This window comes from Amblyomma americanum, chromosome 11 (assembly GCF_052857255.1).
Source record: "Amblyomma americanum isolate KBUSLIRL-KWMA chromosome 11, ASM5285725v1, whole genome shotgun sequence".
Lineage (NCBI taxonomy): Eukaryota > Metazoa > Arthropoda > Arachnida > Ixodida > Ixodidae > Amblyomma > Amblyomma americanum.
Genome location: NC_135507.1, coordinates 54,606,492 through 54,627,467, shown reverse-complemented (window position 1 = coordinate 54,627,467; position 20,976 = coordinate 54,606,492). Strand labels below are relative to the sequence as shown.

Sequence of the window (20,976 nt, the reverse complement as noted above, 5' to 3'; positions counted from 1 at the left end):
AATGACTTCGCATTTCGCCCCAAAATGTCGCCCTATTAAAGGCGGAGCACCAGATTGATGAAATGCTGCCATCACATCGTACGAATACGAGGCGGATGCAGAAACCACTATAGGCCACCGCTAATCGTAGACGTTGTGACTCCTCTCTTGTGTTTCACATTACGACTTCGGCTAATTGGTATTGTAATAATCACGCGAATGTTAACAAGTTCCACGCAATGCTGTTTCTTGCTGCTGTGAAGAGCCGGCGTGTAAGAAGCCTGTCGGAGAAGCCGCTGACGAAGAGGTCAGAGCGCCTGGGTAGAAAATTCTTCGATTGCAAGTAGTGAAACCACTGGATGCAAGGGATACGGCCTCAAGGCCTAAGCACAGGAGCAGGGATACGATTCGTTAGGGGGAACCTGAGAAGGAAACTGCGGCCATTTATATCTGGGAGACACGCAAAGTTTGTACTTCACACTCGTTTGTCATCGGCATCGGCATCAGTGAAGTGGAAATGACCAAATTGACTTAATGATTTACAAGTACTGCCCGAAGTCAAGTCTGTACGTGCTTAAGTCCCTTTTATCCTGCTATTATTGGTTACAGTCACGTTTCATTCTGAAGAAAATTCAGAAGAGTCAATGTTTTTTGCACATCCACAGGAGGTGCATGACGTCATGCTTCTATTTTAATGCGACAGCATTATATGGTTATCTCGCGTGAGCAAAAAGTGTCCGCAAATTTTCTCCGCACGTTATGGCGTTCTGTGTAGATAAATGTACAAAAGTTTAATTTTGTTAGGTATTGCTTGAGTAGCTCTTGAAATGGGAAAACGGTGGTTGATGAATTGTAATTACTTAAATTGAATTAATGAAAATAAATGCTGCATTTGTGCGACTGATTGTAAATGCGGGGGAGCGATTGCTTAGCATTAAATAATTTAAAAAATAAAACAAAAATAACAAAAACAAAAATAGTCATAACAAAATTTCAAATAGTAATATCAATATTAAACAAGTCAATAATGAAAAATGCAGGGTGAAAGACAGGAAAAGGAAATGCTCTCGAATTTCCGCTCTTCAGCAGACTTCAGTGCAATCCTGTAATTTTTGTTTCGCTGTACTACAGGCAGTTCTTTAGCGTGGTAGGTAACACCAGTGGAGAGTATTGCGAAAAACGCTGAGCACGTTCCCTATGGAATGCGAGGCAGTCAGAAATTGGATAAGAGAATGGCTCAACCGAATTGCAGGCGCAGTAATAGGGACAAGCTTCTCGCCCAGGCGGGTATAAACGTTCACAGCCGGTACGGCCTCTAACCACGCTCTCACCTCGTCAGCGTAGGTGCTGAAGCGGAGGCCTTTGACGGCTTTGCACACGAGCTATAGGATCGTTATCAGAGAGTTTTAGTTTCACGTATGTACACAGTTCACGTACACAAATGTGAGAAGTCTACGTAGCATACGCGCATGTCGTTTCAAACGATTTGAGTTGCACGTACGCGCCCACTGATCTCCACTAGGTGGCTGGATGCCGCATTCCCGCTTTCTGAAGTGGGCGCAAGTGAAGCCATCGGAAGTTGGGCGGCATGTCCCGGAAGTGCTGGGTCTCCCGTACATTTCAATGCAAAAAGTCGCGTCTTTCGCGCCTTCGTTCTCAGTTATTTGCGTTGTTTTCGTGGAATATCTGCTGTTATATGAAGGGAACAAACAACCTGAATGCGAGAAATGTGAGCATCGTTTGTGGAACCCTGTAATTTCAGAGAACCTGCAGTAAACAGGCATGCAGGTCTCACCATGCCGCGGCAGAGGGGTACGTGCATTAAACACTATTTTCTGATCTGGTTCTTGTCTTACGAGCGTAATTAGGGGAAGTAGTGGAATGACGATGAATCTAGGTCATCTTAAAAACAAATTTTCGTGTTGCAAAGAAAAGGCAATGGAGCGGAAATCCTGAAACTCGAACTGCCGCTGTTTCAGTTTCGGGTTGGTGGCGGACGATGTCTCTTCTCATCGACGGCAGGTGATGTATATCGCTTTAGTGTGTAATTTACCTTCCAAACGTGCTTTTAATCTAACTCAATAGCACAGCCACGTTTCACCTACACAGCACGAGAGAAACGACTGACGAGAAAGACGAATGCAGCAGCGCATGTGACAAGCGCAGTTTGAAGTGAACTGGGCCAAGCATCGCACGAATAACAGCCCATTCAGGCATAATCTGCTGCAGCACGAAACAGTACTTGATACGCTCCGTCGAAAAAGCAGTACCATATACCTTCTGGACGCGCTAATGTGAACCAGCAGAACACCGACGGCACCTCACCAGATTGTGGCCTCGCCCTAGCTCGCTCCGGTTCGGTCTAAACATAATTCGGTAAAATGGTGCACTGCAAAGTCAGCTGCCTAATGAAGGTTTCCACCTATGCTTTCTTAACTTTATCCCTCATTGATTGTATAACTTTGGCTTAGAGCGCGACAACATACATCACAACAAAGAGCTGAGTTGGCGACGCTAGCGCAACGGGACGACACAGAGCTGAGCAGACGAGGTTCCGTACGTACTGTGTGTAGCGACGTTCTGTCGTCTGCTAGTGTCGTCCCATAGCGATGCAATGGACCCTTATTTTTGAAACGTCTTTCCCGAGGACTTTGCTTCTCTCCTCATGCAGTTGGCGGCGCAACAGGTGGGCATTGTCATGAAAAAAGACGGGAAAGTCGAAAAGACAAAATGCTAAGTGGGAAACGAGAACTGAAACTGAAAAACCGTGCTGAGGTCCGATTTCATGCACTGCCAAAGGCTGACTTCCGGGACAAGCTGCCCAACTTCCGGTGGCTTCACTTTCGGGCGCCCGATGCGGCATTCAGCCCCCTAGGGGAGATGAGTGTACGCGACAGACGCCGCGCGTTCTTCCTAGCGCCATCTACTGACAGATGAAGACACTGCTGTAGCCACTCTAGACAAGACGAGTCGAAGCCAAGTCAGTCGACCTGCGTCGGAGCGCTGCTTCGTTAGGCTTAACACCTGAGAAATCGCCCTTATATCTGGAAAACAAAAGGTATTTGTCGCTTGAAACTTTATGCGAGGGTAAGAATGGGCAAATCGAAGGCGTATACAACAGTTTAGAACACGATATCGCGTCGAGGGATTAGCGACGAAGCTGTTATAGCTGTGAAGCGGGCGGGCAGGGCGCCGCCATGTTTGTCAACCCTACGTATTCAAGCAACGCAAAAACCGCAAGGTAAAAATCCTGCGCATGCGCACTGGTCACCCGTAAAAGCTCTACGTACATGAAGCCTCAACGTACGTGAAACTAAAGCTCTCTATTACCAACTATACCTGCCCTATCACACCCAACAATTCTGGATAAAAGCATTTTTAGCGGGAAACCCTTTATGAACGCAGTTTTTTCACTATAACACGTATCACTATATCACAGATATCACTATAACGATCAATATATCCGCAGATCAACCGACGACAGTCTTGAATATTTTTTCTATTGACGTTTTTGCTGTCGTCGAAAGCGTTGCCCATTGGTTTTCTATGGCAGTCTTAACTACTCGATGCGATCGATGGAAACGCTTTAAAAGATAGATTTTTCTCATATGAGAAGAATGGATTATTACCTTCAATACTTTCATAACAGTATCTTACAATTTTCCAATTTTCAAAATTTTTGTCCTGCAATGTTAGGCATGTAACCCACATACTTCGGTGGTTTCCCCAGTGTGCAGTCAGGACGACGTGAGACGTAAGCCCTTTTTGTGGCAGTTGTCTCGAGATTCAAACCTGTTTACTCGCTTGTGTGTTGTAAGCCATCAGCAAATTCCGAAGAGTCATTTTAACAGTGCTGTCTGACCCCGAGGCAGTTATTGTCCCAAAGCCTAAGTAATGATAAAGAATCAGAAAATTGGTTTCTGAGGAAATGAAAGGGCGCAGTATCTGTCTCGCATATCAGGGGACACCTGAACGCGCCATACAGGTAGAGATAAAGGAGGGAGGGAAAGAAGAAAGGAAGAAAGAGGTGCAGTAGTGGAGGGCTCCGGCATAATTTCGACCACCTGGGGATCTTTAACGTTAAGGCGCCCGTGTGCTGTGCGATGTCAGTGCACGTTAAAGACCCCCAGGTGGTCGAAATTATTCCGGAGCCCTCCACTACGGCACCTCTTTCTTCTTTCACTCCCTCCTTTATCCCTTCCCTTACGGCGCGGTTCAGGTGTCCAACGATACATGAGGAAGATACTGCGCCATTTCCTTTCCCAAAAACAATTATTATTATTATTATATTATTATTATTATTATTATTATTATTATTATCTTTAATGTGCACTGACAACCCATAGCACACGGGCGGGGTGCCTTCAACAATGGTAAAGCTCAAAATGGGATCTATGCGAGGGATCGCTAGGCATTCTTTCGAAATCAGTGACACTGTCGTGGGAAATGTCAGGAAGCTCTTACACGTAACGCAAAGGTCCTTCTTTGGAATCGTGCATTCTGACTGGCACGTACGCTGTGTGATGACCCCCATAATGCGCAGGTCCACACGGGACGGAGAGGCAAAGAGACACCGTATGGCTCAGTTTAAACAAACAGGTATATTCAATAATTACACATGATTAAGATTATACATCAGAGGCTGGGGCGTCCGAGCTTACGTGCCGACGACTTCATGGGGGCGATGGAGTGGCTCCGGAGTTGGGCTCGAGCGGTTGCTGGCAGAAGCTGCACGCCGTCGGGCTTCGGCGCTGAAGGCCCTCTTGGCGAACGATGTCGTCCTGAGCGTCCTTCTTCCGTACTGCTTCTCGATTTTTATATCCTCTTCTCCACACTCCCTAGGGTGAGGACGCCCACGCCGGAGGGGACGGAGGGGGGCTAGGGCTTTCACTTGGGCGCACAAACATACCACCGCACTTATTGTCTCGCCCCCCTCACGTGTTGAGTCCGAGGGAAAGAAGGTTGTCTTCGCGGTAGCGCATAGCGTCGGCTGTGGTACGGCGCGCTCTGGCCCGCTGACAGTTCCCGCGGGTCACCGGCCTCCATTCTCCATCCATCAACTGACACTCGCTCCTCAAGGTAAGGCGCGCTCTGGATCGCTGACAGTTCCCTTGTCCTGGAATGTGCCCGGGAGGGCCGCCCCTGGAACCGCCACGCCAATTGGGGAGGATAAAGCCTGTTTCCCCGCGGCGGCGGCGGCGGGTCCCTTCGTTCTGGTCGTCACTCAAAGAGCATGGCTGGGTAATTGATGATGCCGCTGTCATCTGGGTCTCCGTCTACGCCGCGCCGTCGAACGCGGAACCTCGTAGCACACACAAGGAATGTACCTCGTAGCACACACACAAGGAATGTACCTCGTAGCACACACAAGGAATGTACCTCGTAGCACACACAAGGAATGTCACACTCGCTCACCCTCCAGAAGAATGTTCTCCGAACATTTGAGTCCACGCAGCTCCCCTTGTCTTTCTGAATCGCCTCGCACAGTGCGTCCGACAAAACACTTTTCGCTGCACTCAACACCACTGCACAACACCATATGCCTCCGCTGTCATAACTGGCGTCTCCAAGGGCAGCACTGATCTTCTTTTACAGATAAACATGAAACTCAGCACCCAAGCCTCTCCTTTCTAGTCCAAACTGGACGAAATAAATTTACCACAGTTACAAAGGAGCTCCCACTTCTAGCACGATCACGGCACAGACAAAAATATAGATAACGAAAGGAAGTAGGGCAGGTTCTGCATGCGCTCCGCATGCTCTCCTGTGAAGGTGTTACTTAATGACAGAAAGGTTTAACTACCAACTCCGATAACTTAACACATAAGCACATAGCAATGTTATGAGGTGTGGCATTACACAATTCTAACCAGTTCAAAACTCCGCTCTGTTTACGCCATTAGTCCGACTTAGCTTTCCGATTTCGCAGCGGATATCGGCCTTCATGAGTCATACTAAGTAAGTCTGTGACCCTTTGTCTGCTTTGGGACTCGCGAGGGCTCGTGGCAGGAGCCTCTCCTGGCGTTATCTGCGCGGCAACCTCGCGCGCTTCTTCTTCCAGCAATGCATGAAGTAAATCCGGTGGCATTCCGGCCGTCACCTCTGGCGCCTGCCGAACAAATGCAGGAGAGGGCGTTTCTTGCGAACTATCCGCGCGCTCCGCTTCACTTCTGTCCCCATCAAAATCCGCGCTTTCCCTTTCCTCATTTCGTGAATACTGAACCGGTGCCGACTTGAGGCGATTTGCGTGTATCCTTATCAAGCGCCGGTTTACGTCTCGGACTCTGAAGTTTACCGGAGAAAGCTTCTCGACAACCTCGCACGGCCCTCTCCACTTCGTCTGGAACTTACGAGCTAGCCCAATCTGCCTTTGGCAGTTTTCAATGTACACGCTGTCCCCCACATTAAACGGCGCGTCTCTAGCACTGCGATCGTGCACCTCCTTCCTGCGCTTCGCCGCTTTCTTTAAGGCCTCCTTTGCGATGTCCCTCGCCACTTGCAAGCGCGATTCTAGCTCAACCTTATAGTCGTCCAGTGAAGCGTATGGGACACGACGGGGGCCCTCTGGCACTTCACTAGGCTGGTCCGGGTCTCGGCCGTAGAGAAGAAAGAATGGCGATTCGCCCGTGCTCTCGTGTGCTGCGGAATTGTAGGCAAACATTGCATACGGGAGCCACAAGTCCCAGTCCCGCTGGTCGCGCGAAACAAAATGCGACAGGAACCCGGCCACGGTTTGGTTCAGTCGCTCCACCGCGCCGTTGCAAGCCGGATGGTACGGTGTTGTCTGCTTCTTAGCGATCTTAAGCAGCTCGCAAACTCTCCTCATTAGCTGCGACACGAAGTTCGTTCCCCGATCTGTCAAGATTTGCCTCGGGGGTCCATGTCGGAGCACGATCTGTTCGACAAATGCTCTTTCAACCGTGTCTGCCTTCTGATCTGGGAGTGCTACCGCTTCCGCGTATTTTGAAAGGTGATCGACAAATACTAAAATGTACCTGTTTCCGGAAGTGGTCGTGGGCAATGGGCCCATTATGTCCATACCTGTCCGCTCGAAGGGAGCCGAAACCTCAGAGAACGGCTGAATTGGAGCTGGTCTTCGTCCCTTGGGTGTTCTTCTTTCGAGACAGGAATGACACTTCGCACAGTAGTCTCTAACATCCTGTCGCATGCCACTCCAAAAGTACAAACGCTCCACACGCCTGCGTGTCTTCGCTACGCCAAAATGACCGGCGCATGGCGCATCGTGAAACGCGCGAAGAACCCTTTCTGTCCACGACCGAGGTATGACGACTCTCTCCCAAGCGATTTTCTCTGGTCTCCCTTTCCTGGTTGGCCTCGTGCGCCGACACAGGGTGCCGTCTTTGTCAATGAAATAACCTAGCTGTTCGGGGTGAGACGGCGCGCCCTCTAAGCTTTCGATTATTCGCTTCAGGTCAGGATCTTTGCACTGCACTGTGCGTAATTCGGCGGGGTCGACTACGGGGACAAACTCATCTATAGCTGCCACGGCAGCTGTGCGGCTGAGTGCATCAGCATTCAGATGTGTCTTTCCTGACTTGTGCTCAACTTCAAAGCAGTATTCCTGCAGGTGTAGATTCCATCTAGCGAGTCGCGAGCTAGGGTCCCTGACACTCATACCCATTTCAGAGGATGGCAGTCTGTGACTAGCTTGAATTTGCGGCCGTAAAGGTAGCATCTGAAGTGCTTTACTGCCCAGACAACGGCGAGGCACTCCCTTTCCGTAGCTCCGTACTTTTGCTCTGTGGGGCTCAGCTGTCGGCTAGCAAAAGCAACGGAATGTTCTTTGCCCTCGATAACCTGAGATAGCACGGCACCAACTGCGAACTTTGACGCATCTGTGGCCATAACGAAGGGCAAATTAAAATCCGGGTGGCGCAACAGCGGTGCACTCATTAGCTTCCTTTTCAGGGCCCCAAAAGCATTCTCCGCGTTTTCGTCCCAGCGAAAGGTGACATTTTTGGCTGTTAAGGCGGTGAGCGGCTTAGCGAGCTTGGCGAACTCCTCTATGTGCCTTCGGTAGTAACCGATCAGGCCGAGAAACTGCCGGACCTGGCGGACGCTAGTCGGGGATGAAAAATCCGAGACACACCTTAGTTTCTCAGGGTCCGGTCGCACGCCGTCAGCTGAAACAACGTGCCCGAGGTATTTCACCTCGTTTTTGAGGAATTGGCACTTAGAGGGCTTCAGCTTGAGACCCGCTGCTCTTAGTCGCACCAAAACCTGCTCAATATCGCGCAAATGGTTATCAAAACTGTCACTGTATATGATAATGTCATCCATATACACGAAGCACAGCCTCCCCAGAAGACCTGCCAGGATAACATCAGCGGTTCTCTGCCAGACAGCAGGGCTGTTCGCCAGACCCATCGGCATTCTTTTCTATTCATAGTGCCCTGAGGGCGTGTTGAATGCCGTTTTCTCGGCATCTGCCGGATCCATTGCTATCTGCCAGAATCCCGCCGCCATGTCCACTACCGTGAAGTACCTGGCAGAGCCCAGCTGAGAAAGCGTCTCCTGTATATTGGGGATGGGGTATGGATCGATGCGAGTTACGGCATTTAGTTTGCGGTAGTCCACTACCAATCGATACGAGCCATCTGGCTTTTCCACCAATAGTGCTGGTGCTCCCCAGGGTAACTTTGAGTGTTCGACAATGCCGCGATCAATCAGGTCCTGCACCTGCCGCTCTATCTCCTCACGTTGGGAGTAAGGAATCCTGTACGCACGCTGGTAAACGGGCGATGAAGTGCCGGTTTCTATCCTGTGCTTTATAACGCCACAGCAGCCCAAATCCAGGTTGGACGCGGCGAATACCTCCGAGTAGTCGTTCAGCAAACCAGCCAGAGCCTCCCTCTCCCTGGATTTTACGTGAGAAAGATCGAACGACACCTTTGGAGCAGCCGAAGGACTAGCATGCTCTACAGTTGCGAGTACCGTATCGGTGGGCTCACGTTTCTCTATCGCAGAGGTGAAGAAAGCCAATGTTTTGTTCTTGGGAAGGCTCAGTGGCTGCTGGCTACAGTTAACCACCCGTAGGGGCACTCTGTGGGCGTCATTAACTGTCACGAGGCACGCGGCTGCCTTCAGGCCATTGCTGAGAGAGTCGACCGGCTCAAGCACTCCCACGGCGCCGCTCTCTACATCTGAAGGCACAAACGCGTACAAAATGTGCTCCGACCAAGGAAGGACGACCGCCTCATCGATCAGCCTGACGGCAACCCGCAAATATACCTTCTCCAATGATCCCACTGTTTGACGGGTGTCAATATCGGTAACGCGAATCTCAGCCCCTCTCCTGTTCAAAAACGGAACTTTTGATCCGCCCGCATTAACCTCTTCCTCAGAGAATGAGACTACTACCTTCCCTTTTCTCAAAAAATCCTGCCCTAATATACCTGACACTCCGTTTGGCAGAGACACCCTGTCCGAGCATACGTAGCAGGGGTGCTCCAATGCAATTCCGCCGAGAGAGAAGTGTAACCGGTAGAGTCCACTTATGCCAAGAGGATCCCCCGTTATGCCTACAAATTTGGTTGCCATACCACCAGACGCTTCCAACACCTCGCGGTCCCCCTTCCTTCGAAGAGTGTTAAAACTGCTCTCCTTAAGCAATGTCACCTTTGACCCCATTGACAACACCTTTGACAACAATTCCATGCAACAACCATTTAACTTGCAACGCACAACAGGGCATGCCTCGTCGGCCACACAAACTACCACCACCTCATCATCCACTGCTCCCTCCCCACGCTCCTCAGGCTGGGGAGGACTATCTAGTTTTTTGTCTCGGTATCTGGAGCCCCGCTGTAGGCTTGCTTAGGGCGTGTCTCGCCTGCTTCTCTTTGTGGCTCCCCACGGCGCACGTTTTGGCAGAACCTGGCGATGTGTCCGCGACCCTGGCAAGCGAAGCATACGATTTCTTCAAACTCTCGCATACCGCGCCTGTAGCTTTGTGGCGGTCTCCGGTTTCCAGCGAATGGGCGCTGTTGAGCGCGCGCTTCAACCTGGCGTTCTACCTGCTGAGATAGCAGCTGTTCTAAGCGATCTAACCGCTCTGTCAAGAGAGCAACCTCAGGGTTGAGCACCGCTCTCTCTATGACGCGTACTCTCGCTGCGGCTGTCGTTAACGCCTCATTTTGTTCCTCATCCAATGCGGCCTCCACGGCTTGGTCGAAATTGCTCGGCTTGCGCGAGAGCACGAACCGGCGCACGGGGTCTTGCAGACCAGCCACGAACAAAGCGGTCATTTCCTCTTTAAGTATATCCTCCGCGTATTTCTTCTTAAGCTGGTCTCCTTCCTCCTCCCTGCTTAACGTATCGCGCGCTAAGCGCTGAAGCCGCGACGCAAACGTTCGCACGTCCTCCCCTACCATCTGTCCGGCGTCACGGAACCTCTGTACTCGCACGTGACGTGGTTCAGTGTCAAAATGCTCAAACGCGAGCTTCTTAAATTCCGCAAATGATTTTGTGGATTTTACTTTTTCGTCTCGCCATGCAAAATCATGAGCAGCTCCTGCCATCTTACACCTCGCCATTCCCAGCATTTGAGCATCGGACCATCCCCCCATTTTCCCAATCTCTTCTAGCATGGAAAAGAAATCGCAGATTGGAACCCCTGTCTTATCTCCCGTAAACGTCGGAATGACGCTTCCTAATGCCAGCATGCTTGCTCCGAGCGACGGCTGTGGAGTGGGAGCTCCCTCAGATAAAGACATTTTTTTTCCAAGCCCTCCGGTGCCTCAAGCCTCTCAAATGGGGGTAAAAGTCCCACAATCAGTCCCGTGATTCCCTTTTGATTACAATTTTGAAGTCATGAATGTCGCAGCATTCAGAGGACATTTGCTTTTGAGACCCCACTTCTGACACCAGTGTGATGACCCCCATAATGCGCAGGTCCACACGGGACGGAGAGGCAAAGAGACACCGTATGGCTCAGTTTAAACAAACAGGTATATTCAATAATTACACATGATTAAGATTATACATCAGAGGCTGGGGCGTCCGAGCTTACGTGCCGACGACTTCATGGGGGCGATGGAGTGGCTCCGGAGTTGGGCTCGAGCGGTTGCTGGCAGAAGCTGCACGCCGTCGGGCTTCGGCGCTGAAGGCCCTCTTGGCGAACGATGTCGTCCTGAGCGTCCTTCTTCCGTACTGCTTCTCGATTTTTATATCCTCTTCTCCACACTCCCTAGGGTGAGGACGCCCACGCCGGAGGGGAAGGAGGGGGGCTAGGGCTTTCACTTGGGCGCACAAACATACCACCGCACTTATTGTCTCGCCCCCCTCACGTGTTGAGTCCGAGGGAAAGAAGGTTGTCTTCGCGGTAGCGCATAGCGTCGGCTGTGGTACGGCGCGCTCTGGCCCGCTGACAGTTCCCGCGGGTCACCGGCCTCCATTCTCCATCCATCAACTGACACTCGCTCCTCAAGGTAAGGCGCGCTCTGGATCGCTGACAGTTCCCTTGTCCTGGAATGTGCCCGGGAGGGCCGCCCCTGGAACCGCCACGCCAATTGGGGAGGATAAAGCCTGTTTCCCCGCGGCGGCGGCGGCGGGTCCCTTCGTTCTGGTCGTCACTCAAAGAGCATGGCTGGGTAATTGATGATGCCGCTGTCATCTGGGTCTCCGTCTACGCCGCGCCGTCGAACGCGGAACCTCGTAGCACACACAAGGAATGTACCTCGTAGCACACACAAGGAATGTACCTCGTAGCACACACAAGGAATGTCACAGCTGTTTCCTCGCGCTGAGTAAGCACGTCGCAATGAACTGCCTTTCATTTTGGCGGTAAATTCTTCTGCAACTGTCTTTCGCAGCCCCCGCTGTCGCTTCCACGTCCTGGTGGCAGCCACGAAACGCAGTCACACCCCTATCAGTAGTTGCCCAGAACTTTGATAGCCTCAAAAGTGCAACTACCGCATGGAAAAAAAGAACGCTTGTTGTACGGCTGCTTAATCAGCAAAAGGCGAACATGTCGCATCGCTGAACACCACACACGGAGGAGAAGCCGAGAGGTGTGAATGGAGTGTCGTGAACTTCTGGGAGAGCTGAAGGCCAGTCATGAAGCCGGTGAAGAAGCAAAGAGTCATTGTTGTGTTGCAAGAAATTAAACTGGTTCGGTGTGCACGCTGACAAACGGAAATTAAGGTGGTTAAGGTAAATAAGGTGAGGAAGACCTCCAGGTTTTAAGGCGAAAGCCTTTAATGACTCATCGTTTTCCGTCTGTCTGTCTGTCCACGAAATCTGTCAATATGATGATATCAATGGCTTAATTGCTATAACCCATATACTCTTGGCACTTGCTAAGTAATGGGTGATTAGTAATTCGACATTAATCAGTAATTAGCCATTATTTCTGAGTTGACATTAATTAGTAATTCTTTAAATAACTAAGAAACAAAGGAATAAACAATTTAGAAAAAGCATAAAAATAAATAACTAGAAAGCTTGAAAGGAAAATTTAGAAAAATAAAAATTTGCAAAAGTAACAAAATTTAAAATTAAAGAATAAAATAAAAATAACTGAGAATTTTAAAACATATTAATAAACAATTACAAAAATGAAAATAAAAATAAACAAAATCAAATGTTACAAAATAAATTTTAAAAAATCAAAAGCAGCAGCCAAAGTGGGCGCAGAAAGGCTTTTGCCTCGCGCACTTTAGATCGCCAAAGTGCCCCTGAAATTTTGTGTTTTAGCTGGCGTCCTACGTACAACGCAACGCGCCGCAGTGGGAACACATGGGAACAATCAAGGGTATCCCAACCATCTCTACATATAATAGCATAAAGAGCCATCAAATAAGCTTCCTGGATTATTGAAAAACCCCCAGGTCGAGTGTTTTTTTTTAATAACTAGAAATTTCGGCGGCTGGCCTTGTATAGTCATGACAAGGTCGATCTACGTGTGTTCACCTATCGATGTGACCGAATACAACATGAGTGACCATCCACTCTCCATCACCCCAGAAGCAGCGGCACTCACGGAGGGTCCGTTGACCGCCGAGGTGTTGAAGCGTTGCTGGCGTTTACGAAGTGCCAACGAGAAAAAAACTTCGCCCACAATCTCCTCCGTTGGAGTGGAAGTTTCAGGCGGAGACAGGGCGCCTGCGACGAAATTCTGTCCCTGCCATCGTCTCGGGACCGTACCACGGCGAGCGGAGGCCGCCATGGCGTGCGCGAAGAACGCTGGAGACTGGCTACTTGGCTCGAGGCCTAGCTGGAGGTCCCACAGGGTGAAGACATAAATGGGCCTAAAAGGTCCAAAAATTGGCCCACATGGTCGAAAACGGAACCTTTGGGTGCCGGGAGATGTTATCTGTCTAGCAGAAGCAAAAAAAAAAATTATGCGGTCGTGTGGAATTTTTCGGTAATCCGGAAGAAAATTGCCGGAACCGAAATGAGGCGCATCCGCTCGAAGCGCGCGGCGGCCGCGTTCCATAATGACCGGCGCCAGGCGCGGGCGGATGCCCTGCACCGCCACTATGGCTCGAAGAAACACGTCGTCTACGTCGACACTGCAGGCCCCTACCACTCCAGGGGGCAATGGTACACGGCTGCAGTCATACACGAGGGAAAACAGGTGGACGGCCTCTCGTTCAGAGCGCCCAGCTCAACTCATGCGGAGGAGGTAGCGATCGCCCTCGCAGCCTCCCATACCGACTCTAAGTTCATCCTCACAGACTCTCGCGGAGCCTGTCGTAACTTTGAGTTCGGCTGGATCACTCCACTTGCTCACCAAATTCTTCACCACAGTACTCGCGCTCAATCGCATGGGTCCCCGGCCACCAAGGCATGCCAGGTAACGAAGCCGCCCATGAGGCAGCCCGCGCACTCACTCACCGTGCGCCAACGTTCCTTGGGAGGACCTTAACCCAGATCACAGCCCTCTTCTTTCTTTTAAGATATTACTGAGCACTATCGTGCCGAACACCGGCGCTACCCGGTTCCTATGAAGGGACTGGGTAAGCTCGCAAAGGAACTCTCCTTAGGTTCTTTACAAACACCCTGCTGTGCCCGGCGGTTCTCAAGCACTTTGACTCTTCTTTTGGCGGCCGCTGCTCATTCTGTGGGGAGGTGGCCGACACTTTTCACATGGTTTGGGCATGCAGGCAAAATCCTTCTCTTCCCCCCTCACCCATTCCCTTATCCGAGAAGACTGGGAGGCGGCTCTGCTCGGCTGCCAGGAACTATCGGCCAAACAGGCCCTGGTTCGGCGGACTTGCGCAGTGGTCAGGACCAACGGGGACCCGGAATGAGGGACTCCGCCTTGTATTTTAAGGGGCGAGACACACTAGAGGCCTCTCCCCAAGCACCTCTCTGTATATATAGAAATAAATACTTTTCACCACCACCATCACCCGAAATTGTAACACCGACCATTGCGGCTGTTTCCTGCTTCACCTCGCCTCCATCTTTACAGTGATGGATATATGGTAGGCGCCTGCTCATGCCACCGAAGTTAAGAGCGCCACCACGGTTATGCTGGAATACACCCCAGAAGAGCCGGGCATCAGGCCTGGTGAATCTTGCAACCATTAAAGTACGGATGTGTACCCAGCGGCATTGGTGATCTAGCCCAGCATCTCTCGAATGCGAGGCGGATGCCCTAACTATGCCCGCCGCGGTGCATCAGTGGTTAGAGCGCTCGGCTACTGAGCCGGAGAACCCGGGTTCGAACACGACCGCGGCGGCCGCGTTTCGATGGAGGCGAAACGCAAAATGCGCCCGTGTGCTGTGGGAAGTCAGTGCACATTAAAGATCCCCAGGCGGTCAAAGTTATTCCGGAGCCCTCCACCATGGCACCTCTTTGTTTTTATTTGTTCTTTCACTCCCTCTATTATCCCTTCTCTAAAAAGTTCCAGTGTCCACCGAGATATGTGACGGAGACTGGGCCGCGTTGCGAGAGCGTGCAGACGCGTTTCGCATGTGCTCCGAGGATTACGGCTACCACCCGCGGAATAGCCCTCGACCGGCTGCTGAAACCTTTACTAACGCCTTCAGGACCTCGTCCGGATCACGAGGACGACCGGTGTTTGCGTGCAAGTGCTCGTGTGCCTATTTGTCGGCGCATTTTGCGTCGACCACGTTTTTTCCGCCGCTAGGCCTACTAGGCCTAGCACGAGTACGGCCGCCTGGCGGTAACCACTCCTGACGACCTCGGCTCCCCGGAGGGAGCTGACACGCCTGCAACATGGAAGTCACCGTCGAGGGTGAACCGATCACAGAACATGATTTGAACGACGGAACATGGACCTCCGTGGCACTCAAGAACCAGCAACGATTCCGCCGGCGCGGCGTCGACAAAGAAGACGGACGCTCGGCGCCGGGCCGAGCCGCCATCGAGACGCCCGGCGTTGGGGACGAGGCCGCCGTCATTACTGGCGCCCAAGGCTACGCGAAGAAAGGCAAGCCCCTTGACTCTACCCATAGGAAGCCTAGGCCTCCCCATAGAAGAAGAAGACCCCCGATCCCGAGGCTACCGGCAGAGCATTACAAAATTGTAATCAGACCGCAGTCTCCCCTTGACCTTCCCACCCATGGCGGAGCGCTACTGCTCGAAGCGTTTTGTCAAGCCGCCAAGATTACCGACGACAACACCCTTACCGAAGATATTCTTCAGAAACACCCAGTAAACCACACCTTCACGATAAGCACGCCCAACGAGAAACGTGCGCACGCTTACCTCAACCTGCAAGCGTTCGTCATGGGGGAAAAGCAGTACCCCATCAAAGCTTACGCGCCTTCCCCTGATCTCTCGGTAAAAGGCCTCATCCACAACGAGTATTGTGGCGAAACGGACGCGCAGCTTGTTCATAACTACAACACCTACAACCCCGACTGGACTATCCTATCGGCAAGACGGTATGGGAGAACAAATCATATAATCATTATGGTAGCCGGAACGGAGCTCCCCCGACTACTCCGATACCCCGGCACAAGACATAAAGTGGTCCTCTTTCTCAACCGAGTAGAGGCCTGCTTCAACTGCCGCAAGACAGGGCACCGACAAGACGTCTGCCCACAACCAAAACGAACCCGCTGCGTCAGGTGCGGAGAAGAGCACCCCCCACCACATGAGGGACAACCACCAACCTGCGTCCCCGTTTGCATCGTCTGCACGGGGGCGCACAGAACCGGGAGCACCAGCTGCAAATTCAAATTCGTCAAGCAGCAAGCCACCCAGAAACCCGACCTGGCCAGGAACGCCTACCAAAACGCCGGGCAGAGCGACACCTTCGGACGCCAATCGAGGGACAGAACCCGACAAAAAGAGACGCTGACCCTAGGCGACGAGAGGGAGGAGTCCTTCCCGCCGCTGCCACGAAGTAGAAGCAAGGCTGCTACACGACGCAGCCAGTCGCAAGACCTTCGACAGGACCTACCATCGTCCAGCCGGAAGCGGGACCCCAAGAACCCCTGGACAAAGCCAGAAGAAAAGGCTCTCAATTGGCAGGAAGATCCGGAGAAGCAGGCACTTCGCAATCAGGTGAGGGAGCAAGCCATTTTAATAGAACGCATGCAGTCCCAGATCAGTGAGCTAGGCAGTAAACTCGCGAGCCTCACGCAAACCCAACGCCACATTGAAAGCGCGACAACCGCTAATGACAGGTCTCAATCCCTCCCTCCTTCCGAAGGTGCGGGTATGGACATAGAACAACCGAAGGCTCAAAAAAGACAGGCCCCAAAAGACCAGCAAGAGGCCCAGAATCCCAAGAAGCGTATTGAAACAGACGCGGCGTCCCAACCGACGTCAACTTTCGCTGTTAAAGCCAAGCTAGCTCTCCAGCAGAATGAGAGGGTCAACAAACTGGAAGCCCGAGCAGATAGGCTAGACGCGACATGCACAGATATCGCCAAGAACCTAAAACAGACCAGAGAAGAAATGATGGACGCCATCAAGGCATTACAAGCCCAAGTGAGCGCAATAGCGAGCGCCGTTACGCAGCTGACAGTGCCCCAACATGGCAGCTCGTAATCAAGGTATCGTCATCTGGCAATGGAACTGCTGAGATTTTCGAGGCAAAAAATCCAATCTGCAGCTTGATATTCAAAACTTAGAAGTCAAACCGGACATTATTACGATCCAAGAACCGATGGGACCCGTTAGTTTACCAGGGTACAAAACCATATCACAAAAAAAACATACCACACAAAGCAGCAATGACAGCCACGCTAGTGGGTAACCAACTCACGGTCATTCAACATGAATTCGACGATTCTCAAGCAGACTACACGCTCACCGAAATTATTCCCGCCAGAAAGAGGCAGGGGAGCCTATACGTTCTTAACCTATACAGCTCCCCAAAAGATCAATCCAGAGAAATCCCGGCATTACTAGAGTCCACCACGAAATTAGCCAAGAATGGGCAGCTAGTGATTACGGGCGACTTCAACGCGCCACACGTAGAGTGGGGATACCAGAAGTCAAGCAAGAAAGGCAACATCCTCTGGAACAAAATCCAAGGATTAGGACTCTCGCTACTTAACGATCCTAGCACAGCGACCAGAACTGGCAACAGCGTTAGCCGAGACACCACCCCGGACCTCACGCTAGCCAGGAATGTGCAGAACCCCGCCTGGCGAAACACAGGCACGGATCTAAACAGCGACCACTACATCCTGGCCATTACCCTTCGCACCGATATTCGGAAGAAGGGCTGGAAGGTAACGAAATTTACAGATTGGGACAAATTTCGGAAAGAACGGGATCAAACGGCCCCGACTGAAATCGAAGACATCCAAGATTGGGTTAGATCAATATGTAAGGATGTAGAGTCGCACACAAGCAAAATAACAACAGACGCCGCACAACCTAACCTCGATTCAAGATTGGCACACATGTGGGAGGCAAAAAATAGTCTTATGAAGAGGTGGAAGAGACAGCGACTCAACAAAAGGCTACGAAGTCGAATCGCCCAACTCGAAAGAGAAATTGAACAATATGCGATAGAACTTACCCGGCAACAATGGTATCAAACCTGTGACAGCCTGAACGGACAACTGGGTAGTAAGAGGGCGTGGCACCTGCTCCGCCACCTTCTCGACCCCACACAGTCCAAGTCGGCTGCGCAAGTACATCTCGCTAAAGTCATCCATCAACACCCCGGGGAGGAACACTACTTCTTGGACCTCCTCAGGGACAAATACCTAAATACCGCATACGACGGAGAAATGAGCCCACAGTATTCGGGACAACCAAATCCGCAGCTGGACGAGCCGTTCAGTGATGCAGAAGTCTGGGCAGCGCTGGGCCAGCTTAGAACAACCTCAGCGGCAGGACCAGATCTGATTACGAATAAGGTCCTCCGTAACCTGGACCTGAAATCTGTCACTGCAGTCACAGATTACTTCAACGTATGCTGGGAGACAGGAATCATTCCCAGCAGCTGGAAACATGCCCGAGTGACATTTATTCCAAAACCCAACAAGAAACTCAACGTGGACAACCTAAGACCCATTTCCCTCACATCCTGTCTCGGGAAACTCATGGAGCACGTGGTTCTGAACAGACTACGGGACTACACCGAAGACCACAACCTCATGCCACACTTTATGGTGGGCTTCAGAAGAGGACTCTCCACCCAAGACGTCATGCTCCAGCTATCACGTGACATACTCGACCCCTCCATTAAGAACACAAGAGCAATATTGAGCCTCAATCTCAAAAAGGCATTCGACAACGTGTCACACAATACCATTCTGAAACACCTAGCCGACCTCAACCCAGGCAAACGGGCGTACAATTATGTTAAAGCCTTCCTAGAAAATAGAACGGTGGAGATCACCGTTGGACCACTGAAATCCACCCCAATCAGGCTCCGTAGCAGAGGGACACCACAAGGAGCAGTCTTGTCGCCCTTCCTCTTTAATCTGGCTTTAATCAAGCTTCCAGACAGGCTCAGCGCAATTCAAAACATCCATCACACTCTACGCAGACGACATAACTATCTGGACGAACCGCGGCTCCGATGGACAAATTGAAGAAGCTCTCCAAGCAGCGGCTGAAACGGTTGAGTTGGAGGCAAGGAGAGCCGGCCTGGAGTGTTCCCAACCAAAATCAGAACTCCTAATCGTACGGCGGAGCAAGAAACCTGAAGACAGGATCCCCATCAACATTACGATCCAAGGCAAAAACATAGATGAAGTGGAGAACATACGGGTCTTAGGACTCCACATCTCCAACACCTCCCGCAGCACTGTAGCACTGGGGAGACTCGAAAGCTCAGTACACCGGGTGGCGCGCATGATCAGGCGCATCGCCAACAAGAGACGAGGCATGAAGGAGCACGACCTATACAAACTCCTTCAAGCATTCGTCATCAGCAAAATTACATATGCCTTCCCATATCTCCATCTCAAGAAAGGAGAAGAACAAAAGATCGATACCCTAATACGGCATGCATACAAAACGGCGTTGGGCCTTCCTAAATTCACAGCCAACGAGAAACTCCTCGCCCTGGGAGTACACAATACCTTTTCTGAACTTAAGGAAGCCCACCTAACAACACAGACGGCTCGACTCTCCAGCACTGCAGCGGGCAGAATCATCCTGGACAGACTTGGCATCGAAGGGGAGCCTATGGCGGACCATCCAGGCCCCGTTCCTAGCCATATCCGAAAAAAGATAAAAATATTACCTCTACCCAAGAACATGAACCCGCAAACCCAACAGGGTCGGCGGGAAGCAAGAGCCAGAGCTCTGCATCGACGCTTGCAGAGTCTTCCAGACGTCATCTACGTCGATGCAGCCAACTACCAAGACAGCCCCCACAGATTCGCCATCTGTGGGGTATCTCATCCTCAGGACCCGGACCCGGCCACTCCATTCATGGCCGCTACAGTATTTACCAAGAACGCGGAAACCGCGGAAGAAGCTGCAATTGCAGCTGCTATCGCCTTTACGGACGCTACAACCATCGTTAGCGATTCCAAATATGCCATTGCGAACTTTGCCAAAGGCCGCATCTCACTCACGGCCAGAAATATCCTGGAAAATGTTACACATCCCCCCTCCGAGACATTGACCTGGTATGGGTCCCGGCGCACGCCGGAAACCCCGGAAACGAGGCCGCCAACGCACAAGCTCGAGTTAAAGCCGGCCGAGCAGTAGACGGTCCGAACCCGGAGGCAACCGGTGAAGCGCTTACCTCCTATCACGACCACACCACCCATTTTAGACTCGCACGTAGGCAGTTCCCGCCGCCGCACCCCTCCCTTTCAAGGGAGCAGCAGGTGGCGTGGAGAAGACTACAAACCGACTCTTTCCCCAACCCAAATGTGTACTCGCACATATTTATTACAACCTCCAGCCCTAACTGCCGCTTCTGCGATGCAAAAGGTACTTTAGACCACATAATCTGGGACTGTAAAGCACATCCCCCACCCCCAGATCTCATGGCTGCTCCCTCATCTGACGCGTGGCTTTCAGTAAAGGTCAGCGACGACCGAGGCACTCAAGTCAAGGCTGTCGAATGGGCCTGTGCGGTACGAGACCTACATGGTCTGGACCTCACTTACTGACCACGAATCTACACTTTCTTTCAATCAAGTTTTTACTCACTCACTCACTCACCGAGATATGTGAGATAATTACTGCTTCCTTTCCTCAAAAACAATTCTCAGCGCCCTATCACTTTGACACACTAGAGGTTTCTTCGCAAGTTACCAAGCTATCTAGCCAAGTGATATTTTTTTTCAAGAGATGGCACCTAACAGGCAACAGCTTGTCAAGCGCTTTTACTTTTTTTGTTAAAGCTCAGGTCCCCTGACTTGAGAACATATTTTATCTCTGAAGTGAAAGTGGGCTAACTTAAAGCACCTGGATAGTCAAAAAAAGCGACAAGCCCTACGGGAGGACGTATCTAAGGACATTAGGTAAACTGTGCCTATACCATCCACGAAAGACCAAATCCTTTCCTGCTTGCGAAATCGGCAGCAGACGCTCTACGCTGATTCACCCGTGCATTTTGTCCACAT

The 20,976-nt window shown here is 51.3% G+C and overlaps 1 protein-coding gene across 1 annotated transcript in view; it reads left to right on the top strand.

Annotated features, from left to right (window-relative positions):
• Window positions 1-20,976, top strand: part of LOC144110413 (uncharacterized) — a 55,991-nt gene that overhangs the window by 17,367 nt on the left and 17,648 nt on the right. The gene's annotated exons all lie outside the window — the stretch shown is intronic.